The sequence below is a fragment of the Saccopteryx bilineata genome, chromosome 4 (assembly GCF_036850765.1).
Source record: "Saccopteryx bilineata isolate mSacBil1 chromosome 4, mSacBil1_pri_phased_curated, whole genome shotgun sequence".
NCBI lineage: Eukaryota > Metazoa > Chordata > Mammalia > Chiroptera > Emballonuridae > Saccopteryx > Saccopteryx bilineata.
In genome coordinates this window covers 47,772,922-47,800,823 of record NC_089493.1, presented here as the reverse complement: position 1 = coordinate 47,800,823, position 27,902 = coordinate 47,772,922, and the positions used below count along the sequence as shown (strand labels likewise).

The window sequence follows — 27,902 nt, the reverse complement described above, 5'->3', positions numbered from 1 at the left end:
ACAGCAATGAGTCGGACTTCTCTGAAGAAAAGGGAAAGGGGGGAGAGAGGGAGGCCTGAAACTGCCACACTTAGCCGTGGGCAGGAAGCAGTTCCTGGCAAGCATGGCCTGATGCTGACACTGTGCTGACCTTCAGAGCCCGGCAGCGGGGAATCTCAGTAAATTCTACTCCCACCGGAAATGTGGAAAGAGAATTTTCACATTCACCACACAGCTACCATGTCATCTTTCCTATGGTTATAAAAGGCTCACAGGGAAGAAGATCAACAGTTACACATTACATGTACAATATTATTTCTTGGTGGTAAACGTAATGTCTCACATTTGTTTCATTGTTTACAGCTTACCAAGTGCTTTTAAAAATCTCCTCTTGGCCCTGGCAGGTTGGCTCAGTGGTAGAGTATCAGCCTGGCATGTGGATGTCCTGGGTTCAATTTCCCAGTCAGGGCACACAGGAGAAACACCCATCTGCTTCTCTACCCCACCCCCTCTCCCTTCTCTCTCTGTCTTTCTTCCCTTCCTGCAGCCATGGCTCAATTGGAGTGAGTTGGCCCCAGGCACTGAGGATGGCTCCATGGCCTCTGCCTCAGTTGCTAAGAAGAGCTTGGTTGCTGAGCAACAGAGCAGTGCCCCAGACGGGCAGAGCATCCCCCGCTAGTGGAATTGTGGGTGGTACCTGGTCAAGGAGCATGTGGAGGTCTGTCTCTGCCTCCCCATCTCTCACTGAATTAAAAACAAAACAAAACAAAAAACAACTCTCATTTTAAATAATCAGGGTGACCTTATCCCACTGTAAGAATAGGATGCCTGGAGCTCACGAGGACATCCAGCCATGCAGAGGAGAGCTGGCCCTAGCTCTGAACCCTCTCACTCTTCAACCTGGGCTCAGCCCACTATACTACAAAAGCTCCCGCTGAAACCCACTGCCCAGAAATGTTTATGATGTCCTTAAGTAAGAATTAATCTTGGCCCTATCTGATTGGCTCAGTGGTAGAGTGTCGGCCCAGTGTGTGGATGTCCCGGGTTTGAATCCTAGGCAGGGCACTCAGGAGAAGTGCCCATCTGCTGCTCCACCTTTCCCCCCCTCTTCCTTCTCTCTATCTCTCTCTTCCCCTCCCACAGCCAAGGCTCTATGGGAGCAAGTTGGCCCCAGGAGCTGAGGATGGCACCATGGCCTCTGCCTCAGGTGCTAAAATGGCTCTGGTTGCAACGGAGCAATGCCCCAGATGAGCAGAACATCGCCCCCTAGTGGGCTTGCCAGGTGGATCCCATCAGTCTCTCTGCCTCCCTGCTTCTCACTTAAGAAACACACACACACACACAGAATTAATCTTAGGTCACTTGTTTAAAGACTGCTCCAGAAGAAATTTCACTCCAAAGGAGGCTCGTCCTGTGTTTATCCTTTCACCAGAGGTGGCATTCACAGGAGAGGAACAGATTTGTCTCTAGCAGAGAAACCCAAAGACTTGGGTCACAAAATGTCCTGTTCACCAGGAAATGACTTCAGGAGGTGTCCACAGGCTGCAGAATCCGGTTGCCAGAGCAGCCCGGTGTGGCATCAGGACCAGGGAGGAGAGGCCTGGGATGAGATGTCTCACTGTAGATGGAGAGGAGAAGGTCTGACTTGGTGATGCTGACTGTGGAGAAAGTCCTTCAATGTGGTGTGCCTTCCTCAACCTTCCTTGTTTGTGTGGGGCAAGATTAGCATATACTTTTCTTTCTTTTTTCTTTTCTTTTTCTTTTTTTTTTTTTGAGAAAGAGAAAGACAGGAACATTGAGTTCCTTCTGTATGTGGCTTGACCAGGGTATCAAACCAGCAACCTTTGCACTTTGGAGAGATGCTCTGACCAACGGAGCTATCTGGCCAGGGCTTAATGTGTATTGATTTTTAGAAAGACAGAGAGGAAGGGAGACACGGAAGGGGGAAGGGAAGAATTCATATGTTGTTCAACTCAGTCGTGAATTCTTTGGCTGCTTCCCGTGTGTGCCTGGACCGGGGATCAATCCTGCAACCTTGTTGTTTCTGGAAAATGCTCTTAACCAACTGAGCTAATTAGCCAGGAACTACTTTTAACGTCAATGAAGATTTTCTTTTTCCCAAAAAGAAAGAACCCAAACTGGTGAAGCAGGAATTACCCAAACAGCAGAAAACACCCAGACCACAGTTTCATTCCCAGAATTGGCACCGCTCAGTAAGGAGGGAGAAGGGGCAGACTCTGTGCAAAGTTTCGGGATTTCACCTAAAATAAAAAAGACAGGGTAAAGCCTGTCCAATACTGTAGCTGTGGCACGAACGACAAAAACAAACACGAAAGCTTTAAGTTCTAAGAAGAAAAGATGACATGTCCATTTTAGGATCATTGATTGTATGGAAACCACTGAAAGTACTAATATTTTCATTGGGCATCAGAAAAACACTCAGGGTCCAAGTCCTTCTTAACCACAAAATTATCTCCCAGGGGAATGTAATGGGAAACGTTTCCACTTCCATGTGCCTTTCTCCAAGCAACCTCCTCTAGAGTGAGAAGAATCAAATCCACATTAGACCTCGCTGGGCTTGCTTCCAGGAGGAGGAAATGCTCTGGGTGGATCAGCACCCCATTAACAGCACTGGAGCTGACTTTTATTTCATGCTTAAGAATTGTCATTTGGAGATGGGAAATTGCTTTGCTTTCTTGGGGGAAGCAACCGCCCCCAAACAGCCAAGGAGGAAATAGCAGGGTGGGGATCTAAAAAGGGGGTCTCTGAGTTCCGGTCCTAATGCCGTCATCAACTAGGTCTTATTGGGCAGGTCACCTAACTACTCACAACCTGTTCACTTATTTCTAAAATGAGTTGATTGTTAATGGTCCAAAGCCTTTTTGCTCCTCCAGTTGACATGGCGAGCTTTGGGATAGGTGCCTGCGACCTTCCCCAAACCAGCTGAATCAGAACCTCTTGGAATCCAGGAGGTTTTAAAGCTCCCCCTGGGATTCAGATGCAGTCAGTCACTCCATGAACTAATATTTTAGGAGCAACTAAATGTTCAAGATCCATTCCAGTTCTAAAATTCCATGATGGTCAGGAGGTAGGAAGAGGAGGTTAGGGCAAGGTTGTTCTGTGTTGCAGAGTATCAGCATCTGTGTGACCTGAGAGTTAGTCAGAAATGCAGAATCTCGGATCCTATCCAGAGACCTACTGAATTAGAGTCTATATTTCAACAGGATCCCCAGTGGTTCATAAATACATGAAAGTTAGTAGGCTTGCTCTATTCCACAGAACCAGAAGTGAACCTGCCTACCTATATGCCGGTTGGTCATTTTCTTACCCAGTCTCTGTGGCTTGACCAACCAAGGTACACAACACAAGGAAAACAGTCAGCGTCAAATTATACCTCTGACTGGCTGCCATTCTCCTCAAAGAATCAGAATTTGGGGTCCTGGCCAGTTGGCTAAGTGGATAGAGCATTGACCTGGCGTGCAGACATCCTGGGTCCAATTCCTGGTAAGGACACAAATAAGAAGACACCATCTGCTTCTCTCCCCCTCCCTCTCTCCCTTCTCTCTCTCTTCTCCTCCTGCAGCCAGTGGCTTGATTGGTTCAAGCATCAGCCCCAAGCGCTGAGGATAGTGTGGTTGGTCCAAGTGTCAGCCTCAGGTACTGAGGATAGCACGGTTGATTCAAGAATCAGCCCCAGATGGGGTTGCTGAGTGGATCCTGGTTGGGGCACATGAGAGAGTCTGTCTCTCTACCTCCCCTCCTCTCACTTAAAAAAAATGGGAATTTGGGATTTTGCTACCTCTCTGTAAGTCTCCTTTCAAACTGGTCTTAAGTGCCTGTGAAGACAAAATGCTGAAGGGATAGAGAGCTAGGCTGTGGTGTGTGTGTGTGTGTGTGTGTGTGTGTGTGTGTGTGTGTGTGTATGAACATGTATGTGGCATTATTCTTCCACTTACTAATTGGGCAATGTTTTCCAGATGAATTTCCAGAGGCAGAGTTGACTTACAGTCTTGGAGAGAAAGCAATTTTAACTTAGATTTGGCAGCTAGTCTTTGTGAAATAAAATGAATTGCAGCTCATTTTTTCAGGTGTTTGCTCTTTTTTACCTGTCTGGAGAGCTGATTCTCAAAGAAAGACAGAAAATACTACTTACCCAGAAAAGACTTATTTTTGCTATTGGAGGAGGGAGAAGAGTCCAATTTATAAAATTCCAATAGGGCACATGAAAGCCAGAATTTAAAAAGCAGGGGAAATTTTCTTTTTAAATCTTCCCAGATGGAAAACAATCTATTGGAATTTTTTTTCTCAAGAGAAAAAGCACACAGCTTCATTCTTTTATAAAATCCCCCTGAAATAAAATTCTTAGAGAAACCCTAAGGCCTCTGCATGTTTTGTTAGTATGCATTTCTTCCTCTGAATATAAATATTTCTTCTCCTACTTTATAGATGTGCCATTTTTACTTTCTTTTCCAAGCTAAATTGAACCTTATCTGGAAATTTAAAAAATAACTTTTGACTTATTATTCATAGGAATTATTCCTGATATAAAACAGAAACAATGTACATAATTTGCCTAGACTCATAAAAGAGAGAAATCTGTGGCTAAAAAGTGTAGCACTTTTTTTATCTCTACATCCATAAATCAGAATTTGTCAACCTTTTGCACATGGGTATGCTTCCACCTTGCTTGGCCCTAAGGACAGGGGACAAGACAACCTTCTCATGACCTCCAACTCCTGACTCACTACATCTATTGCAAACCACCCCCACCTATATTTTTGTTTCCTAAGAATAGGGGAGCCAATGGTCAATAATGCAAACATATATTTCTCAGGTTCTTATCTTTGGAGACTAAGCAGAATGGAAAGTTTGAAAAGGAATCTGGAGGGGAGGATATTGGAGAAGGGAAGGGCAGAGTAATAGATATAAAACACATGTCATTCTGCAGCAGAGACCCTGAGGGTGGGGGTCAGGTTTGGACTGCAGACAGAAAGCATAATCTTTTGGAGACTTCAGGGTCAATGAACAGGGTTGTGAAAGGCAGGAAAGAGCTGCAGATAGGTTGGAGGACATCAAAGATCCACATTGCATTTTGCCTGGGTCTTTTGATGGCTGATCTAGACTCCACCTCTGGATGCACTTGGTAGATTGCCAGTCCTATTCTAAACCATTTTTCCTTAATGATGCTGAGCAGTAAGTGTGAGAAATAGAGATGTTATGGAACGTTACCCATGTCCTGACGTGTGAGATTCAAGCCTCAACCTTTGGCTGCACTCACTTTTCTCATTTCAGATATTTTTTTCAGTGAAGAAAAATCTAAGTTCTATTCTGTTTATTTATTTTTCCTATTTTTTAAAATTCTTTTTCCTAAGTGAGAAGCAGGGGAGAGGCAGGTGGACAGACTCCCGCATGTGCCCAACCGGGATCCACCCAGCATGCTCACCAGGGGACGATGTTCTGCCCATCTGGAGTGTTGCTCTGTTGTGGCTGGAGCCATTCTAGTGCCTGAGGTGGAGGTCATGGAGCCATCTTCAGTGCCCAGGCCAACCTTGCTCCAATGGAGTGTTGGCTGCAGGAGGAGAAGAGAGAGAGAGGAAGGAGAGGGGGAGGGGGAGAGAAGCAGACGGGCACTTCTCCTGTGTGCCCTGGCCAGGAATCAAACCTGGGACTTTCACACACCAGGCCGATGCTCTACCACTGAGCCAACCAACCAGAGCCCTATTCTCTTTAAAGTACTGTTAAATATGCATTTTAAACATATGTATGTACTTAAACATGAGTATTCACATCATAAAAGGTATTATGCTAAGTGAAGTAAGTCAGACAAAGAAAGACAAATGCCATATTTCACTTATATAATATGTGCAATCCAAAAAGCAAAATAAACGAAACAGAAGCAAACTCACAGATACAGAAAACAAATTGATAGTCACCAGAAATGAAGGGGTTATAAAAGGGATTAAAAAGTACAAATTACCAATTATAAAAATAGTCACAGGTGGCTCTGGCCAGGTGACTCAGTGGTTAAAGTGTCGTTCCAGCACACCAAGGCTATGGGTTCAATCCCCGGTCAGGGCATGTTTGAGAAGCAATCAATGAGCACACAACCAAATGGAACTAAGTGGAACAATGAATTGATGCTTCTCTCTCTTTCTCTCTCTCTCTCCTTTCCTCTCTCTCTCTCAATGGAAACATTAAAAAAAGTCACAGTTGTAAAATATAATAGCAGAGGGAATATAGTCAATAATATTGTAATAACTATGTATGGTGTCAGATGAGTACTAAATTTATCAGAGTGATCACTTCATAAGGTATATAAATGTCTAATCACTATGTTGTACACATGAAATGAATATTGTATGCCAAATGTAATTGGAAAATAATTATTTTTTAAAAAGGATCTCAATACCTTTTGGGGTTGCCAACTCCACCCTTGGACAGCATTTTGTTTTTTGTTTTTTGTTTTTTTTCATTTTTCTGAAGCTGGAAACAGGGAGAGACAGTCAGACAGACTCCCGCATGCGCCCGACCGGGATCCACCCGGCACGCCCACCAGGGGTGACGCTCTGCCCACCAGGGGGCGATGCTCTGCCCATCCTGGGCGTCACCATGTTGCGACCAGAGCCACTCTAGCGCCTGAGGCAGAGGCCACAGAGCCATCCCCAGCGCCCGGGCCATCTTTGCTCCAATGGAGCCTTGGCTGCGGGAGGGGAAGAGAGAGACAGAGAGGAAAGCGCGGCGGAGGGGTGGAGAAGCAAATGTGCGCTTCTCCTGTGTGCCCTGGCCGGGAATCGAACCCGGGTCCTCCGCACGCTAGGCCGACGCTCTACCACTGAGCCAACCGGCCAGGGCCTGGACAGCATTTTGTAAAGATAACATCTCACCTCCTTATATTGAGTAAAAATATATCACAAAATATAACATTTCACTTTTTTGTTGTTGCTGGGATTTTTTAAGACTTTATTCAATTTTCAGAGAGGAGACAGAGAGGGAAAGAGAGAGAGAGAGAGAGAGAGAGAAAGAGAAGGAGGAGGAGCTGGAAGCATCAACTCCCATATGTGCCTTGACCAGGCAAGCCCAGGGTTTCAAACTGGTGGCCTCAGTGTTTCAGGTCAACACTTTATCCCACTGTGTCACCACTGGTCAGGCCAACATTTCACTTTTTTAAATTTTAGATTTTTATTTATTCATTTTTAGAGAGAGAGGAAAATGAGAGAGAAAGAGGTGTGTGGGGGGGGGGAGAGATAGAACAGGGGGAGGAGCAGGAAGCATCAACTCCCATATGTGCCTTGACCAGGCAAGCTCGGGGTTTTGAACCGGTGACCTTAGCATTCCAGGTCGACGTTTTATCCACTGCGCCACCACAGGTCAGGCTAACATTTCACTTTTGATCTTCATTCTGCCCTCTGTCTCCAAAGTATACATCTAATTTTCATTCTATGAACAACCCTTCAGATACCTAAAGAGGGTAATCAACTTCTCATAAAACTATCTGTTGCTATTCAGTAAATCAGGCACTAAACCATCTTTTGTTCATACGACTAAATGAAAGGCCTGATTAAATCATGGAAAATTTCTTATGAAAGCCTGGTCAGACTTCCTCCAAAAGCACACTTTCCCTGACAAATCTAGCATGGTAATGCTTGTTTATAACTCCTGGCCTTCTCTTTGACCAACTTTATTCATTAACTATCACAACCTGTCTTAGTCAGTTCAGTCCGCTATAACAAACATACTATAGACCAAGTAGTTTAAACAACAATTGTTTTGTTTTATTTTTTTTCTCACAGTTCTGAAGGCTGGGAAATCCAGCATGGCCAGGTTCTGGTAAGAACCTTCTTCCACACTGTCTTCTCATTGTACCCTCACATGGCAGAAAAGGGGTGAGAAATCTTTGTGAGGTCCCTTTTATAAGAGCACTAATTCTATTCATGAAGGCTCCACCCTTATGACCACAGCCCCACCTCCTAGTACCATCATATTGAGGGGTAGGATTTCAACATAGGAATTCTAGGGGCACACAAACCTTCAGTTTATTACATCACCACAGAATGAACACCGTTTTCTAGGTTTAGGTGCCTACGAGACAGCTCCACAGCTGAACTCAAAACTACACTTACAACAGTTCTAAACCTAATGTCTATTTAAGGCCCTACGATTCTAGTTTAAGCTTGCAACTTTTTCCTAACAAAGCAAATAGATGAACATGATTAGCAGTGCTCTCTCCTGTTGGGGACCGAAAAGCCAATAGGGTTTTTGCAGTTTAAATTTTGGGGGGACAGGGGTGTGGGGAACTGGCTGTAAGCTGACAGTCTGCCCAATCCCCCACCTCATTTGTTCTGTGAAGTTGCTAAAGGCTGTTAAGCTGTGGTGCTGGATTGTTTAGACTCATCTTTTCCCCCATGTCCCCCGTAAATACTGGAAGCAAGTTTCTTCTAGCCTTTGTTTTGTGAAGCTAAGATGTTATGTATGGTGGGGGTTTTCTGCACTTGGTGAAATTCTTGGGTTGTCCTGGAAATGTGATCAGAGATCTCTGATTTGCTAATGGCCCACTTTGCCCTATAAAGAAAGCAGGAAGTGGGTTCTGAGTGCGCTCTGTTCTTGCCATCAGCAGTGCAGAGCCCTTCCATTCTTTTACTGTAAGCATCTTTTCCTAATTCCGTGCCATTCCCACTCAGGACCTGGAATTACTAGCCGCGCTGGTTCACAGCACTCTCCTTCAGTGAATTAGACAGTGCATTGATCGTATTCGTTTTTTAGTTTAATAAATCTCAACCTTGTTAATAATAGTAGAATTACCTGGGAGCTTTAAGAAATCATGACGCCCAGGCCATACTTCAGAGTGTTTAAACCAGAATCTCTGAAGTGGAAGTTAAACATCAGTATTTTTTTAATACTCTCCAGATTATTCCAATGAGTGTTGAAGGTTCAAAACCACCCAGCAGGGGATAAAATGGAGAAAGAGTTCTATGTGAAAGGCCAGACAATGGGAGCAATTTGAGCTTCTGGCCAGTTGATTTGATGGCTGGATGAATGAATGGTTGGTTGAGGGGAGGGAGGGCACTGCCCTCGATGTGATTTTGGGCTTAGACCAACGCTGGAAAGGCTATCAAAACTGCCACTTTCAGAGTGCATGGAAAGAGCGTGGCTACAGGGACCTGCACGTATCCCCACTGGGTCCTGTTCAGAGCCTACCCTGGCTGGGAGAATTTCTCTCCTTGCCTCTTGTTCCCTCCTCTGCCACTGCAGGCCTTTCTGCCAACACCTCCACCTGCCAGCTTGAGGGGGCTCCCGCAGTTGCTCCTGCTGCCCCCACCCCACCCCCCAAATGGCAGTCCATGTGATGGGTGGCTCTAATGGCGGCAGGCAGTAGGAAGACAGGAGGGAAATTTCTGATTCTGCCTCCCTGGTGATCTTTGGCTCAGGTACCAGAGAGGCCGCTGGTTCACCCCTGACATCAGAAAGCCCCTACATTTTAGCAGGTTCTCAACTCCTCGCACAGGCACCCCTGCTGATCCACTTCCCAGTTTATGCAACTCCAATACTTGGCACAAAGCAGGAGGTTGCTGAGAAATGTGTGTCGAATAACTAAACTGACAACTCTTTTTTTATAGCGTGTGTAAATTTATGTTTGCCAATCCTGCCATACCGAAAACGTCGTGTCTAGCTTCTTCCTAGTACATTCCCAGCACCTAACAGGTGGCTCTCAATAAATACTGGCTGAGCGTGACTGGTGGTGGCACAGTGAATGGAGTGTTGACCCAGGACGCTCAGGGCCCCAGTCCAAAACCTCGAGGTCACCTGCTAGAATGTGAACTCATCGGCTTGAGCACGGGTTTTGCAGCTTGAGCACGGGTTTTGCAGCTTGAGCACGGGTTTTGCAGCATGAGCGGCACAGGGTTGACAGTTTGAGCGTGGGATCATCTACATGATCCCAAAGTTGCTGGCTTAGAGTCCACGGTCACTGGCTTGGCTGGAGCCCCCCCCCCCCAATCAAGGTAAATATGAGAAGCAGTCAATGAACAACTAAGGTGTCACAACTAAGAGTTGATGCTTCTTATCTCTCTCCTCCCCACTTCCTGTCTCTCTAAATAAATAATAAATATTTGCTGAATGATGAATGAATAACGGCACAACATCCACTGTAATACTAACTCTAGATAATATTGGGTTAATTAATGTTAATCCAAAGCAATGACATTATTAGAAACTGAGACCTTTTTGGAAATCACAATGCCATGAGTCTCCGTTATTTCTTTGGTTCCAGCTCACTGGTCATATTTTGCAATTGCCTCAAAAAAAAAAAAGGAAAAAAAGAGTAGTGTCCACTATGTGCATTAGACTGATAGGAGCATTAATAAAATTAGTGTGGGTGTGAATTTTAAAAAACCATGCAGCAAAAGAAACCACAGAGCGTTAACTGATGGTCAGTGAAGGATCATTTCCTGATGCTCCCTGCCCTTGGATACATGTGCAGCAAAGAAACATGGCAAAGCCATAATTTAAGAGAGAATGTGCTTGAAATACTAATGCCAAAGCAAGAAAGACTGATTAAAACAAAGGAAATAACGTTTTAAGAGTTGTATATTATTGTGCAAAACTATGAGATGAAGACAGCAGTACTTTGGTTCCTGACATTCATAAAAAGTCCCCAAAATGCAGGTTAGCCTGCATTAAAGGTTCAAGTTCATGTGATTATAAGTTAGAGAGCCCCTAAAGCAACCAGCTGGGTTTTGTCCCCTCCCCTTAAGCAGGATAAGAGCAGGAAGGGTGGGGGGAGAAGGGAGAGACAGTTCAGACATTTTTAAAAAATTACATAATAGTATTTAACCTTTTCTTTGGAAGTATGCTTTACTCTTTAATCAAACATATATATATATTTTTAAAATTCTTTGTTTTTGCTTAACTGAAAGCCATGTTGCAATTTAAACCTCTTTGCTCATTTGGTTGTCAATAGCAGTGAAAAATAACAGGCTAATTTCTTTCTCACAATACATCAAGCTAATAAAAATAACCCTAAACTATTCAACCTTTTCCTATGAAATCTTTAGCGTAAGATTTTAAAAAAATTCTGAATTAAGATTGCACTCTGAATACTAAAATCCTAAATCTTAAAATACTAAAAAAATATTAAAGTGTTTTTATAATAACTCATGACTTGGGAAATAAGAGCAATGAAAACATTATTATACGTATAATAAAAAGGATGTTGAAAATAATTTATAAAATGTTAAAGTCCACATGGGATTTTTTGCCTATTTGATATTAAAACATTCTATCACCATAAGAAATTAAAGCAGTAGGGTCCTGGCACAGGTATAGATGAACAGATCAACAGGATGGATACATTCTCCCCAGATCCACTCATTCCATTACTCCTACTAAGTCATAATGATACCCAACACAATGGCATTAGTATATGCCCTTTCGGTGCCAGTGCTGCAGATAAACTGTCCACAAGAATCCTCATGCCATCAGAGAAGAGGCAGAGCTGGTATCCAACACGCACACCCAGACCTCTCTGACCCCAAGATGTTTGCTGGTAATAAAATATGTCCGAGCCTGTTTCAAATGAGTAATATTTAAAATTGAAGAAAAGGCATTGGAGCAATTGGCTTAAAATGTGAGGAAAAACTACAGTACTTCCATCATTTAAAAAAGTGTTAAGTGTACTAAAATCAGAAATGTATATTTCACTATGTGAAATATAGCACAGTTTATATCTTCTTAGAGTGAAGAAGGCCATTCCTAGAATGACACCAAGACCAGAAACCAAAAAGGAAAACAGACATATCTGATGACTGAGTATTGGTGTTTCCTGAGGCTGCTGAGATGGACAGCTAGGAGCCTAAAGAGCAAAGAAATGGGATTTATATGTCATCGTGGGAAGCCTGAATTTTATTCTTTGAGTTACTATGAATCACCAAAGGATTTTAAGGAGGGAAGCAACCTAATCAGATTTGCACTTGAGAAAAACCACTGTGGGGCCCTGGCCGGTTGGCTCAGTGGTAGAGCGTCGGCCTGGCGTGCAGAAGTCCCGGGTTTGATTCCCGGCCAGGGCACACAGGAAAAGCGCCCATCTGCTTCTCCACCCCTCCCCCTCTCCTTCCTCTCTGTCTCTCTCTTCCCCTCCCGCAGTGAGGCTCCATTGGAGCAAAGATGGCCCGGGCGCTGTGGATGGCTCCTTGGCCTCTGCCCCAGGCGCTAGAGTGGCTCTGGTCGCGACAGAGTGACGCCCCGGAGGGGCAGAGCATCGCCCCCTGGTGGGCAGAGCGTCGCCCCATGGTGGGTGTGCCGGGTGGATCCCGGTCCGGCGCATGCGGGAGTCTGTCTGACTGTCTATCCCCCTTTCCAGCTTCAGAAAAATACAAAAGAAAAAAAAAAAAAAAAGAAAAACCACTGTGGGAGACTCATTCGCAGTGAGATAGTAGACAGACAGCCAGAAAAAAGTCCCCGCATGAAAACAAGAAATGGATAAAAGTTTAAAAAATAAGTAAAGCATAGTTGATAAGTAAATAAGTAAAATAGTTGATAAGTAAATAGGTAAAAATAAGTAAAGCATAAATCACAAAAAAGCAAAGCAAAATTCCTAGACGCCCAACACAAAGAAGGAACCGATAATCAGAGTGTTGAGTGTCTGAGCCGATGCAACACTGTAGAGGGTGGGGGATTTTGTCCTGTTTCAGGGACTTGATTGTAATGTAGAGGCGGATTTAAGGGCAGGCGCACGGGGAGCATACCCTGGGCCCCGACTTCTGAAGGACCCCGCAAAACCCCAACTTTACACTTTTTTCTAATGACACCACGTTTGGTTTCATATGTGTAGTTTTAACGTTAATAGTACATAATATTTTTTATTTATTTAAAAATGTGGTTAACATGTATTTTTATTTTCCCTGTCTCTTTTTTTTAAGGGGCCCAATATTTTCTTCTGCGCCCCGGGCCTCAATCGACCTTAATCTGTCTCTGGTGTAATGAACTTGGGCCTGGGAGGAGCAAGGAGCTGGAACAGAGACTCTCTGAAGAGCTTCCCCCTTGGTGGTCTCCTCCTTTATCACCTACTCAACAACATCATCCCAGTGCTGCTTACACCATCAGTGGCTCACCTCTCACTGGATCATTCCTGTCAGCACACTGATATGTTGTTATCTCTCACGTCTGGAAATCATTTCTTTGACTTCAGTTCCCTTGCCAGCTCTTGCCCCATTTCTCAGTTCTGGTTTGCAACAGATCTCAAAAAGTGGCCAAACCTAGCATCTCCAATTCCTGTTCTCTCACTGTCTCATAAACATACTCCAATCAGGAGTATGTCATCCACAACAGTCACTAACACTGCTCTTGTCTAAGCCACCAATGCGCTTCTCCTGGTTAAATCCTGTGATCCTTCGCTAATGTGTCCTGGCAGCCTCAGTGACAGGCATTTCTCTTCTTGGGTACCCTTTCTTTACCTGGCGTCAAGAACACCGCATTCTCTCTGTTTTCCTCCTACTTCACCAGCCACCCTTTGTCAGCCTCTGTTGTTAATTCTTTCTCTTCTCTTTTATTCTGAATGGTAGAGAGCCCTGGAGCTCAGTTCACTTTCCATTTCCATCTGCACTCACAGTCTTGCCAATATCAAGTGAAATTTACAGTCCTTCATGAAGTAGATGCCAAGATGGGACTGGCGGTGCAAGAGCTCTCTATGTTGTGGAGCACAGAGGAAGCAGGGGGAGGCTGGGAGCTCACGGTGACTCCTATGAAAAGAGGAGGAATGAAGAAGGTTTGGGTAAAGAGAGTCTCAAACTGTAGCGCAGTTTCTAGGAAAGTTTGGGCAAGCTGATGGGGACTCCTGGAGCTCAAGTTTCCCATTACAGTTACTCCATGACCTACAGGAATAGGTCTGCACTATACCCTAGCCGTGCCCGGTCAAGGCTGGAACAGCTGGGGGAATCAAGGTCTCCGTGTGAACAACGTAATGGTTGTCAGCCAATTACACTCCCCACAGTAGGAGATTTGAGCAGTTCGTTTCCATGGCAGCCGCGGTCCACCTCCTAAGGAGCATAGATCTACTACTCCACGTACGTTTGGGGAACAGCTCTTCCATGGTTCCCATGGCCTCTAGTCTTAAGAGAAAACCTAGAGAAGGCAGCATTGTTGGAGTTCTACTAGGGCATAACTAGTACTCGTGATCTCTCTCCACGATTGTCCACTCTGAATTTTCCTCACCTTCACTTATCATTTCAACAAGTCTCGGTGGTTTCCTTAGGGACATGACCCAAACTGTCATTGCTGAGGTTGGGGTTGCTGCATGTGTCCATTTACAGTTACGTTACAAGGGGCCGGGTAGCACCAAAAGGCTTCCAAGTGGATCGTCTATTCCCACCAGTATTCCTCCTGTCTCCTTGTGTAACAGCAGCTCTGCCTTCTGCCAACATGGTGACACCTCTTCTTGCCTGTGTGGTGCAAGGCACAAAGAATCCAGAGGACTTTGATGGGGCTATATTTGCAGTTCAGTAAGCCCCCAGGTGAGGATGCTGTCTGAGGCTCACTTTAAGGACAGGAAAGGCAAGTTGTGCCCAGAATAAGCATCTATCACTGTGAAAACCAACTGCTAATCCTTCCAGGAAGCCTAACATAATTGACCTGCCACTAGGTGACTGGTCTTCTCAAGGGATAGAACCACATTCAGGTGCTCAGCATTGGTCTCTATTGCTGACAAGTCAGACATTCGTGGCAGCAGTAGCTAGACCTCATCAGTAGCCTCCATCTCAGTGACCACAGCCACTCCTTTCATGTGCCCAGCATGCCAGTTCTGGGCTGGCTGATGATGAAGTCTGGCTAATGTCAACCAGCTGAATCAGCTTGTATACTTAGTTGTTCAGAGCCCTTCTATGGTGAATGCTTTCTGGTGGGCATTACATGTGACCACGTGACATAAAGATTTTCACACTCATGCTCACTCCCATAGATCCATCTATATACCTCTACAACAGACCTCCTTGTCTCTGATCTTCTAGTACATCTCCTGTACAGATAACCAGGCCATTGGCCATTGCCCAAAAATCTATATGCATTCTCACCTAAGGCCACTTCTTCAACACAAAGTAGGTGACCAGGTGTATCTCTCCCAATTTAGTCCATCGGGAAGATTTTTGTTTTCCTCTTTCAAGTTCACTTCTAAATGGAGCTATGAAATGCAGCCACTATTCATTTTCAGCTTATATAACATACTAAACCAACTCATCTGTAAACCAAGCTTGGGATTATGCCTCCTCCTTCAGCTGATCATATGGGTTCCACCATATGGACATAAGTGTGAACTGGGGCAGGGGCACTGATGCAATTCTGGAGGTGATATGGGGTCTGGAGTACCTGCTTTAACAGCTTACATATGTGCCCTGGTGCTACCTGGGCTTGGTCCCAGACATACCATCTCCCTCTTACAATGGACCGTTGCTGGGCTCACCTGGTACTTAAAACTTGGTGGGTTTGATGACAAGAACCTTGATCAGTTTTATTCACGGATTTATTTCAAGTGCCTAGAATAGTACCTGGAATAGAATAGGAGGTCAGCAAATATTTATTGAGGAAATTATAAACAGAAATGAATGTAATAGAAAACAAAGAAAAAATTCAAAGGATTTTTAAAAAGTTAGTTTGCTGAAAAGACTACTAAAATCAATAAAACTTCAGCAAATTTTATCCATTGAAAAAGAGACAGTACAAATAAACAATATTATGAATCAAAAAATGAGACAGTCTGGCCTGTGGTGGCACGGTGGATAGAGCGCTGACCTGACCTGGAACACTGAGGTCGCAGGTTCAAAACCCTAGCCTTGCCCGGTCAAGGCACCTATGACAAGCAATTAATGAACAACTAAACTGAAGCACCTATGGGTTGATATTTTTTGCTCCACCCTTACCTCTCTGTAAAATCAATAAATAAAGTCTTTTTTAAAAAATGATACAGAGAGCCTGACCTGTGGTGGCACAGTGGATAAAGCGTCGACCTGGAAATGCTGAGGTCGCCGGTTCGAAACCCTGGGCTTGCCTGGTCAAGGCACATATGGGAGTTGATGCTTCCTGCTCCTCCCCCCTTCTCTCTCTCTCTCTTCTTTCTAAAATGAATTTAAAAAAATGAGACAGAGATACAGAAAATGAATAAACTATTTTCATCTTTCGTGCTACCACCGTTACTCTTCCAAACCACCTTTTGTGAATTCTACCTGCTTTCCTGTGTGCGGTCTGCCCCCACCCCACCTACTTTCTACGCAGCTACCAGAGTAAGCTCTTCTTTAAACTTTCAGTAAACTAATTTTAGACTTACAGAAAAGTGGCAAAAACAGAAGAGTTCCCGTATACCCTTCACACAGCTTATCTCCATATTACATAACCATAGTATAATTATCAAAACTGAGGAATTAACAATGGCACAACGCTACTGAGTGAACTGGAGACCTTATTCAAATCTCACCCGATTTTCCACTACTGTTCTTTTTCTGTCCCAGGATCCCACCCAGGCTCCCACATTGCATTTAGTTGTTATTTTCCCTCGTCTCCTCCTATCTGTGACAGTACCTTAGTCCTTACTTGTCCTTTCTTTTCTTTTTTAATTCTTTTTTTAATTACAGTTTACATTTCATATTATTTTGTATCAGTTTCAAGTGTACTGATTTGTCTTTTTTGACCTGACATTAAACAGCTTATCGAGTACATTATACCAACACGTGTATGTTATATATATAAATACATTCAGCGGTAGGATTCAGCTGGTTTGCACCAGTTCAACAGAACTGATACCTAATTTTTTGTTGAGTTTGGTGAACCAGTTGTTAAAATGGCACTTGTAATCAGGGTTCTCTCTAAGGTGGGCGCCTGGGCAGACGCCCAAAGTGGAAATCACAAGTTTATATTCCTTACTCTGTTTTTTTGTTTTTGGGTTTTTTTTTGTATTTTTCTGAAGCTAGAAACTGGGAGAGACAGTCAGAGAGACTCCCGCATGCGCCTGACCGGGATCCACCCGGCACGCCCACCAGGGGGCGACGCTCTGCCCCTCCGGGCCTCGCTCTGTTGTGACCAGAGCTACTCTAGCGCCTGGGGCAGAGGCCAAGGAGCCATCCCCAGCGCCCGGGCCATCTTTGCTCCAATGGAGCCTTGGCTGCGGGAGGGGAAGAGAGAGACAGAGAGGAAAGCGCGGCGGAGGGGTGGAGAAGCAAATGGGTGCTTCTCCTATGTGCCCTGGCCAGGAATTGAACCCGGGTCCCCCACACGCCAGGCTGACGCTCTACCACTGAGCCAACTGGCCAGGGCCCCTTACTCTGTTTTAATGTTCATCTGTGCAACAGCGTATTTACTATTCATTTCATCATTAGGTGAAAAAAATTGCAAGTGAAGACACCGATCAATAAGCAATATGGAAATTTCTTAAATAACAGCTTTATTGTTTTTTGTCAGGTATTATTTAATATTTTTTCATTAATAGTTTAAAACTCTTTTAACAATCTAGTTTTGTGTCTTCTTTTATTGTTCTTAATTATTAAATGCATAAAATAATAAACTACCTTTTGGTATATCATTTTTTTATACTTAAATTAGTCATTAAGGCAGAGAACCAGTTGTTAAATTATTTGAATCCCAACACTGAGAGAGAGAATTTGGATTCAGAATCAATTCCTAGACAAACAAATTAGTCAAAGCAGACTTAAAAAGAAATCCTGACTAGTCCCAAAGCTATTAAAGAAAATAAAATCTACTTCCTAGAAATAAAATAACATAAACACTAGGTCTAGTCAGTTTTATAGGTGAGTTCTAATACTAAACCTAGATAAATGCAATATGAGAGAAGAAAAATGTAGAATGTTTTTCCAAGTGAATAAAGAAGAGGACAATTCTTTCTAATTTATGTGGGTCAAAAAGTTATGATTATCTTGAGAAAAACATTTGATAAAAGATGACATATATATTTGACATTTAAAATTTTTTTCTTAGACTAGAAATACATGATAACTTCCTCAATTTGATAGTGATTATCTACCAAAATCCTAGAGCAAAACATTATACTTAAAAATGAATTATTAGAACTATTCGCTTTTGAGAAGGAAACCAAGATGTCTGTCATCGCTATTTTCATTTAACATTTTACTGGAAGTCCAAGGAAAATATAAAAAGGCCTACTGATTAAAAAAAAAGAAACAAAACCATCCTTATGCACAGATGATATTATTCTCTGCAGAAGAATTCAAGAGACACTATGGAGAAATTACTCAAAATAAGAAAGTTTACTGATTTTAAAATTAAGAAGCAGATCTGATTAGGTGATTGAAGAAATAATAATAATAATAATAATATCTGGTTCTCTTGCTTGGAGAAAACATATGATGAGGTACCATTCACTGAGATTGTTAATTCTTCAGGAAAGTTAGCCTGGAGTTAGGGCAGAGCCATAGTAGATAGATAGCTTCCTGGACAACTTATCCATTTGGAGCCCTACACATCATTGGAAAAATAAGGAGATGATAAAAACTGTCCTCAGAACTTCTATGAAAGAGATTACTACAGGTAGTTGCAAAAAATACTCTACCACTTGAGAAAGGGACAAGAATCCTTTTCCCCTTTAAGGAACATTTGAGTAAAGGTGCAACTCACTTGATTGATTTCAAAGGAGGAAAGTTCTGATTAGCCACATGGGTTTTGTTTTTCTCAATAAAATATCCAAGCCCTAGACCAAGCTGATTTGGTCAAGAAAAAAAGAAGAGAGGTGAGGTTTTGGGAACAGTAACAATTCATTCTTTACCTTTCCTCTCAACAACTTTTACCCCTATTCTAACTAAATAAAGGTAGAAAGGGGGGAGTGGGGTGGCAAATTAATAGCTAGTTAAGTGGTCCATGTATCTCAGACTCATGCCCAGTGGTAAAAGTCAATAAATTCAGCTCAGTATGCAGAGAGGTGTAAAGATTTCATGGCTGTCTGGAGCCTGGAAATGCACATTTGAGAGTTTCTAGCGTATGAAGGACAGTTGAAACCATGGGCATGGGTGGGTAGGTCAAGTAGAAAGGATACAGGAAGCAAAATGAGAAGAGACTCGCCCAAGGACAGGATGCTGAGGAAGAGAAACTGGAAGTGGGTGGCAGGAGAAGTAGGGCAAAAATGAGGGCAGTGTCTTGAAAAAAATAAAACAAACCCAGGTCAAGAGAGAACACAGGGGGGAAATGTGCATCAACGACAAATAGTAGCTGAGTGAAAAGTCAAGCTGTCCAAGCCACATAAAGCAAATTAATCACATTCAATCTACTCTTGTTGAAAATGAGGATCTTAAAGCAATAGGATTTTACCCTGACAAATACACTCCTTAATTCATTGTTCCCTCATATTCAGTGAAGACCCACTGTAAGATCTGTCAAAACCTATCTTTCCTCCCTTGTCATATTCAAACTCTCTCAGTTGTTTCCTGAGCTTCTGAGGAGAGGCATGGACTCAATATATAAACTTCCTTTTCTCACTTGATTAATTCCTAAACCCCTTTGATTCAGCATTTCATTCCTGTGTATGTTCAAATCAAAGAGTTTTTCTGAGGTTATGACCTGAGGTTTCTTATATATTTTCCCCAGTGTTTTCCATTCAGTAAACAGAAACGAAGAATTCTTGTGCTCATTCTTTTTTTGTGGTAAAATTGGTATGCAGGATTACATCTATTTCAGGAATACAACAGTGTCATTTGCATTTTTACCCACTACACAGTGACCGGCACTGTGAGCCTAGTTACCATCCATCAGCATAGAATTGATCCCCTTCATTCATTTCACCCCCAGCCCCATTCCCCCCAGGTGACTGCCAATCTATTCTCTGTATGTATTTATGAGTTTACTTTTGTTTTCTTTGTTCGTTTGTGTTTTTTTGTTGTTGTTGTTTTGGCTTCCATATAAAGTGAAATCACATGGCATTTGGGTATTTGTCTTTCTCTGGCTTATTTTATTTAATGTTGCTTTTTTTTTTTTTTTTTACTTTTCACATTTTCCCATGGAACCTTATTTTAGAATTCTTTAAAAATATTTTGTCCAGTATTCTCTTGAGATCATTTATACATTTTGTAAGACATTTCCATTGGATCTAATGCAATGCTTTCCTCACTGGGTTAGAATGAATGGTCCCATATTAATCTATTTATGGCCATTTAATATTCAACATCTACTAGGTGTTCTTTTTCCATCATAGAACTTAAAATCTTGTAAGGAGGAGAAATTATAGAATTAAATAATTATAATGCAAGGCAAAATATGCCAGAAAAATGAGCAAAAGACTATGATACTTCAGTGGAGAAGAAATCAGCTTTGGCTTAAGTAATCTGGGAGGGCTTCATGGAAAAGGTGACATTGAGGTGGGGTCTTAAAGGAGAAGTATTTCAATAGGTGAAGTTGGCAGGGGCACCATCCAGGGAGAGGCAATCGTGTGAGTAAATCAACAAGTCAGGAAAGCGTAGAGATAGTCCAAAAAATTATGTATAGTTATGCTTAGTTGAATAAAACATGTCAGACAAGAGGAGAGAGAGAAAAATTCTGACAGCTAACTCTGAATGCTTATGACAAGCTAGGGAGCCTACAAATTGCTTTATGTTTACCATGCCATTGAATCCTTACACAATCTAAAGGGACAGATACCTAACAGATGAGGAAACCAAGGTACAGCAGGGTCTGTCTTACCCAGCATTGCACAGATAAGAAGTGGCTAAGCCAGGATTTAAACCCAGTAAGTCTGATTTCAGAGCCACAACATGCCCGGTGTTACTGGAGAAGGTGTGGTGAGAGGTGGGCAGAGATCCAGGGACACTGGGTCACAGATATGAAGAGAGGAAAGGGTTTCAAGAAGGCAAAGGGCATTAGAGTTATAAATCTCTCCAAGAATCCATAGCCCCAGATGGAGCGAAGCCTCTAAGAGGATGATTAGTTGGCCCCGGGAGACTTCATGAGTGTGTGCTCAGCACAGCAGTGACCAAGAAGCTGAAATGAAGAGGATAAAACAGGGATTAGGTGGTGGGACTGGGAGGCAATGACCATAAACCCTTTTTTCTATGATTTTGGTTCCAAAGGTAAGGAAAGAGAAGCCAGTAAGTACCTGAAAAAGAGTAATCCAGTTGTGGTTTTGTTTTGCAGGTTAACTATATTTGTGCTTATTCAACAGTGGGAAGTTAGTGGAAAGTGTTAGAGAAGATAATTGAAGTACAAAATACTTTGGGGTATATGGGGGCGGTGAACAGATGAAGGACACAGGGAAAGCTCAGAGAACTAGAGAAGTGGAAAGGTAACTTTTTTTCAGAGGCAGAAGAATGAAAAGACGGGAAGTGTGAACACATATTCTGAGCTATTGAGGCAGAGACTTAGCAAGTCTACATCTGAGGACCTCATCCCTCTGGTGAAGTAGAAGGCTTGGTCCAGTGCAGAAAGAGGTAGATTGCGCTAAGTGTAGAGACTTCAGTGTTGCAGTAATGATTTGAAATAATGAGTTGGTGCTGGTCTGGCATAATTAACCGAACAGGCCAGGCTATGACACCAGCCCCGTACGATCTCACCTGTAAGAGTCACGCCCTTGTGCCCTTCTTTCTGAACCAGCCATCTCCACCACTCCAGCCCTCTATATCATGTCATTCCTGCTCTTCCTACTCTAACTCCTTTACCCATTCCTCTAACAGCCTCACTCCTTACACGTAGGCTTGGTATTACTTCTGTAGGGAGCTCTGACTTCTAACTCCCCTACTCCTTATAGCTCCACCTCATCCCCTGAATTCCTTGCTTTGTAGCTAATCACCTTGCTCAGTCCAGCCTGAGCGCTGGAACCTTTGATAGCATGTGCTCAAGAGGTATGCCCTATTAAAGAATAGCACTGGAAGGCTGTGCAGAAGCTCAGAGAGCCTGGTTTAGACAGCCTCTGTGCTAACTAGTCTGCTTGTCTCTCCACTCTCCACGATTTTCACTTGCTCCATGTCACAGGAAGCTGACCTCTATGGATAATATGTAACGGTTTCCCTTGCCCACTGATTTCCAATGGAAAGGCCTGGGAGGAGTTTGGGGGTAGGTAGAAAAGAGAGTACAGGAAATGTATTCCTCCAGCTCCTTCCCATGTGGCTGCTGGCTGCTGAGGCCACATCCCTCCACCAAAAACCACAACTCCCCAGCAGCTCCTCCTACAGCTATTGCTACAACCACAGCTCCAGCTCCACCCTCATAAATTCCAGTAACCACCCCTTCCCTCTCGGGACCAAGAAAAGTATTGCTAGTCCCTGGGTGTTCCAATATCCCTGTTATTTTTCCGTAACACCTTTGTACATAATCCACTCACCCCTCTTCAATTTTCCCACTTAAATGTAGTATCACTTTCCTGCCACAATGTAACTGAATTTACAGTCCCAACCTTGAATAGGTTCAATTAACACCACTACAAGACTTGAGTAACAGGACTGGCAATCCAGGAGTGTCAGGGATAACCTAGATGATGGAGAATCCTAAAACACCTGAATGTCCCACTGGTACCCTCAAATCTGATGTATCTAAAATCAAATTCATGACTGCCTTTTCCCTATCCAAATTTGCTCCTCCTCCAGTCTTCCCCACTTTTTCCCATTCCTTAATTTATTCAACTGTTTACTATTTATAGATTATTTCCTATTATGCTAGGCACTGGTGATTCAAAGTTTCCCAAATCAAAGTTTCATCTCTCTTAGGGACTCACTTCTAGTTGGAGGGGAGGCTAGAGTTGACCTCAAAATGGTACGTTACATGTCTTCTTCTTTCCTTCCTTCCCTCCCTCCCTTCCTTCCTTCCTCCCTCCTTCCCTCCCTCCCTCCCTCCCTCTCTTCTTTTCTTCCTTCCTTTCCTTCTTTCTTCCCATCATTTTTTTCTTCTTTTCTCTTTCTTTTCTTTCTTTCTTTCTTTCTTTCTTTCTTTCTTTCTTTCTTTCTTTCTTTCTTTCTTTTCCTTTCCTTCCTACTCTTTTTTTAATAGTAGGAAACACATGCTGGCAAAGCAAATAAAAGGACTCAGGAGGTTGTAGCACAGGCTTTCCAAGGAAGTAATATATGAACTGAGCCTTGAGGAATAAGTAAGCTTTCAGCAGCAGAAGGAGGAAGAGGGCAGGAGAACATTCGAGGCAGAGACATCATGAGCAAAGAATGCAGGCATGGAAGTGTAGGGTGTGTTCAGAAAATGAAAAGCCATCCCTTTATCAGGGGATCACTGCATAAGTTATATAATCATTATGTTGCATACCTGAAACTAAAATAATGTTGATGTCAACTATAATTGAAAATTTAAAAAAAAATAAATTTAATTTTTATAAAAAAGCAAAGAAAAGCTGTCCCACACAGCTGGACCACAAGATAAATGGTGAGTGGGCAGGCAGGCTGGGTGGCTGTGTGGGACAGGGGGAGGAAGGGAATGAGTAAGTGATAAGGATGAAAATAAAAGTAGACGTGACCAGATTATGAAGGACGTTAGTTGTAAAAAATAAGTTTAAATGTCATGGTGTCTAATGTGGTGAGACACTCTTCTTAAGTCTGTACCTTTTGGTCATCCCCCAGAACAAACAGAAAGGCTTATCTTCACTTTCAGAAGGGGATGGGAGGGTAAGCATCAAAGAGCAAAGAAAGCAAGACCTGACTTTTTAAGTTGTAACAGGATTTTGAAACTCATGTTACAACCTGTAGTTCTGAGTGGGGGGAGAAGGGGAGAAGGGCTTCTGAATTTCTCAAACCTTGGGCCCTAAAGGATCAAGTGTGAGGTTTATGCCACAAACCTGACTTTTTAGATCAACATTTGGAGAGTCACATGGGCTGGCCTTCGAGTTACTCCTTTTTCGTTGCAGATGCCAGAGGCCCAGGCTGCAGCCGGGAATGGGGGAGAGGAGCCCAGGAAGCCCCCAGTGAAGGAGACGTACTTCCCTGCTACTGTGCCTTAGTCAGCAGGGGAGGTCCACGTGACAGAGCAGGCCGAGAGCAGTCTGCAGGACAGGATGCAGACATACACGTGAAGGAAGAATGAGAAAATCATGACAGAAACTTTTTTCAAGGATTTCTTTCTTTCATACTTTGGGATAGCTATTTGGAAAGTCATAAATTACTATAAGCTGATGTGAACTTTAATCAACATGCAAATATACCTGTTAGACACCAACTATAAATGTCTCCTGAGAAGAAACAGTGGGTAAATATAGCATAACATTTAGCACCTTTCTCTTTTTTTTTTTTTTTCATTTTTCCGAAGCTGGAAACGGGGAGGCAGTCAGACAGACTCCCGCATACGCCCGACCAGGATCCACCCGGCATGCCCACCAGGGGGCGATGTTCTGCCCCTCTGGGGAGTCGCTCTGTTGCATCCAGAGCCATTCTAGCGCCTGAGGCAGAGGCCACAGAGCCATCCCCAGCGCCCGGGCCAACTTTGCTCCAATGGAGCCTCGGCTCTGGGAAGGGAAGAGAGAGACAGAGAGGAAGGAGAGGGGGAAGGGTGGGGAAGCAGATGGGCACTTCTCCTGTGTGCCCTGGCAGGGAATCAAAGCCGGGACTCCTGCACGCCAGGCCAACACTCTACCACTGAGCCAACCGGCCAGGGCCTGTGATGCCATTTTATCATGATTTTGCTAATGGACTGGTTTTGAACAATTGCAGCCTAACAACTGAAAGAAACTGAACTTCCGAATAAATGACCAGACACAAAGAAAGCATTTCTATCTCAAAAGCCATCAACTTCTCCTTCAATTCACCTCCTAATATGTGTCATTTGAAATTCATGTTTTTAATTTTAGAAAATCTTCTTTGAGTTATACTTGAATCTCCTTAAGTGTTATTTTTATTTAATTTTTTTGTTTCTGTTCAAATGATCACCATTCTCCTTCATGCCTCTGGTGTGTTAGAGCCTGTTCCTCACCAGGAATGCTTGGCTATTGTGCTTTGCTGTCATTTCTCTTGGAGCTGCTCTTAGGGACTCTTACTTGCATGCCCCCAAGTAGTCTGCTGCTATTTAAAACAAGCAGCTTCCTGGTGGTAACCATTTTGCTCCTTGGTTTTCACTTTATCTCTCAGGGTTAGTCCCAAAGAATCTAGGATGCTCCCACAGGTTAATATTGTTATTTCCTTCAGCATCAAGATACCTTAGGCATGAATGCTTGTGATTGTTTCGCTGGGACTCTTCTACGGTTGTCCCCAAGCTCTCCTTTGGACCATAGAGAAGAGAGCCCAATTATAGTTTGCAACAACTGGAATTTGAAGCAAATGAATTATCATCATCACCAAGTATTTTTATTTTGCTTTTTTACAAGGCACTCATTTTAAACCACAGATCTATTATATGGATGGCTCAATACTTTGTGTACCCCAAAGTATAGATTTAACAAATAAGTCTCTGTTGAGTTTCATTACTAAATTTACTGCTGATAAACCTTGTAAAAATGGAATGCAAGATCTATAAAAAGTGTCTACTCAAAATATGAATATGGAAGTAGCCACTGCCTTGAAGGCTCCATTGGGTTCTGAGGGCCCACACCATTATGTGCCATGCAGTGAAGCGATTCCTCCACAACTTTCTTGTGATGGGAAAACTTCTTCTACCCTGTGCCATGCTATCAGAAGGCCTTGGTACAAATGTGATGATGAACAGAAACATATGAGAAGAGCACTAGGTCACATTGACTACGTAAGCCAGAATACATTTATGTACATTTAAAAAATTATTTAAATGAAAGCAGAAAATTCAAAGTTTTTATGAAACTGGTTAATCGTAAGGAGTCCAAGTTTGAGGAACTTGAAAGAAAGACTGCCTCCAAATGGTCCCAGTCTAGCCATGAGTCCCAGAGTTCTCACTCAAAAGTGATGTGCTAATGTCTAATTTCATTTCTTTTTTTCAATATCTTTAAAATAATAATTACCTATTCCTATTCAAATCGTTGCACTAGCTATAAAAAAAGAAATTTCTAGAAGTGAACATGTTAAAGAGTTGCCAGCCCTTTTCCTTAATTCACTCTATCTCCTTACTGCTGGTTGATGTTTCAAAACCTGGGACACCTCATCTGAAAATAAAAGGGGCAGAACAGATGTCTGATTTATCTGTAGTTTGCAAAAAAAATATTTTGCTTTTAACCTCAGTGTAAATGATGCATGGATAGATTTTATTTTTATTAGTTTCACTGTACCTTCTAGGTGCTTACCCAGTGAGAAGCAGCTTTGGTTTTTTGTTTTTTTCAGATTAAAAATGTGTAATTATTTTTGTTCTTTTCCATTTCATATTATTGACAATATGTTTGAATTTATATTTACCATTTCACTATTTGGGTTTTTTTTATTGGTGCCACCTGTTTTATATATTTTTCTCTTTTCCTTCTTCTGAATTAGCTGAATATTTTATGTGATTGCAATTCCTTCTTTACTAACTATATATACTTATACTATTATTTAGCAGTTACTCTAGAGATTATGAGATGCATTCTTGACTTATAGTTTTATAGTATGTATTAATATTTTTAGTACTTCCTAGAGAATGTTAACACCTTAAAACTGTTTAACTCCATTCCCCCCAACCCCATGCATTTGGGTTACTATAGTTATGCATTTAGTTCTATCTATATTTAAACTACACAAGGCTCTGTTATTGTTTTGTATAGTGTAGGTTTATTTAGATTTACCCACATGTTTATTCTTTCTTCCCTGCATTTCTGTTTTTCTATCTGGGGGATCATTTTCCTTATGCCTGAAGAATTCTCTTTATTATTTCTGCTAGTTGAGTCTTCTGGTCATGAATTCTCTTAGCTTTTTTTGTTGAGAAACGGCTATGTTTGGTCTGTGATTTGAAGAATATTTTCAGTAGGTATAGAATTCCAGGTTGGCACCCAGTGATATTTCTCAAACTTCTTTCCCTGTTTCTGGGATTGAAAAAAACTTGGCTGTGCCCTGAAAACTTCCCTCGGGCGTGTATCTGCACACTGCTGCCCCGGCAGCTCAGCTGTCTGCCTCCGCAGCATCAGGAATGCCGATGCAAGACCCGAGAAGACTGCTCCAGACCCTTCTCCTTTCCCAGGGCGACCTTCCAAAGACCTCCTCCCATGAGCTGTCATATACTTCCCCTCCCTTTCCTTCTAGCAACTTTTCCATTAACCTTTAATATTAGTGACTTGAAACCCACATACGCATTACCTGAATTTTCCTAATTGTAAAAAAGGTATTGAGAAGTCAAGGGAAAATTGAGATCTACTAGAATTTATATAAATAAATGTGAAATTGGGAAGGGTTTGCTATATTTCAGACTAGGTAACTACATGATTATTAAGGAAAGCCTACTTCCCAACTGACTAATAAATTGATTAGTTAGGAGAAATGCCAGCTGGATGCTGTCATCAACAAACCCCAGAATCTCAGAGGCTAATGCATGTGTACTTGGCACTTATGTAGAACTCAGCTGGGTTCCAGTGGGCAGCCTTCCCGGTGGAATCAGGAATCATTGTCTCCTTTCACCTCTGGGCCCGGGGACCTCCACTGGGTGCCTGCATTCAGCCAGCAAGACAAAGAAGTACCTGGAGGATCACAGATGGCTAGTTTTCATGGGCTGAGTCTGCAGCTGGTACACATCACTTCCACCTACATGTCATGAGTTAGAACTCAGTCAATAGCCACATCCAGCGGCTACTCTCTAACACGATAATGAATGGGAATTCAATTTAAAATCATTAACTTTTTCCCAACCAAGCTCAAGAAGTTAAAAATTCTTTAATGTACATTAATGTGTGCTCAAATTAATTCGGATATGAGAAAAATGAATGTTTACTAAATACTGTGAAGTTTATTCCTGTTAGTGTTTTTTTTTTCCTCAACAAAAATAATAACACCAGTGGCTTTTAAATAGTCTAGTTCAGGGGTCCCCAAACTTTTTACACAGGGGGCCAGTTCACTGTCCCTCAGACCGTTGGAAGGCCG

General features: G+C 42.6%; 1 pseudogene; it reads right to left on the bottom strand.

Moving 5' to 3' along the window:
* The window catches only part of LOC136335428 (large ribosomal subunit protein uL4 pseudogene), a 48,257-nt pseudogene extending 33,864 nt beyond the window's left edge, over nucleotides 1–14,393 (bottom strand).
* Nucleotides 14,394–27,902: the final 13,509 nt, after the last annotated feature.